This window comes from Helobdella robusta (assembly GCF_000326865.2).
Source record: "Helobdella robusta unplaced genomic scaffold HELROscaffold_5, whole genome shotgun sequence".
In the NCBI taxonomy this organism is placed as follows: Eukaryota; Metazoa; Annelida; class Clitellata; order Rhynchobdellida; family Glossiphoniidae; genus Helobdella; species Helobdella robusta.
Window position 1 is genome coordinate 985,073 of NW_008705254.1, and position 812 is coordinate 985,884.

Here is an 812-nt window from a genome sequence, read left to right on the forward strand (position 1 = left end):
ACCAATAATACGAAACAACAGCAATAGAATAACAAGGATATGAAACAACAACAGAAACTTATTATCGCCACCTTAATTTGCTCAGTTTTTAGCATATTTTGGACGAGTTTCAGCTTATTTTCAACGTCAATTCTTTTCAATGATTCTCGCTGCAAGTCAATCTTCAACTCTTCGATCGCTATGCTGTCTTTGTTGTTGTTGTTGTTGCTGATGTTGTTGTTGTTGTTGATTTTGTTGTTGTCGTTTTGTTGTTTAATCGCTTCGATCTGAAAAAACAATGTTGATGTCAATAACAATGATGATGATGATGATGATGATGATGATGATGATGATGATGATGATGATGATGATGATGATATTATGATGACAGTGATGATATTATGATAATGATGATGATATTATAATGATAATGATGATGATAATGATAATGAGGATGATGTAGATGCTGATGAGATAAATGTGCCAAAGAATCAACAAACTAACTCTATCAACATTTAATGTATGTATCTTTAAATAACCAAGCATTTTAAGTTTGACAAATATAGATAAAAATAGATAGAAAAACTAAACAAAGCTATCAAAATACCAAAAACACAGCGAAATAATCACCAAATGATGCAGGATACAATATGCTGACCAAATATATCTTTATTTACTGTGTAGTAAATAAGATTTTTACATGTAGACGAAATAAAATACAAAAAGTAATTTAAGCAAAATATACAATACTGCTACTACTGCTACTGCTACTACTACTACTGCTACTACTACTACTACTACTGCTACTACTGCTACTACTACTACTACTACTA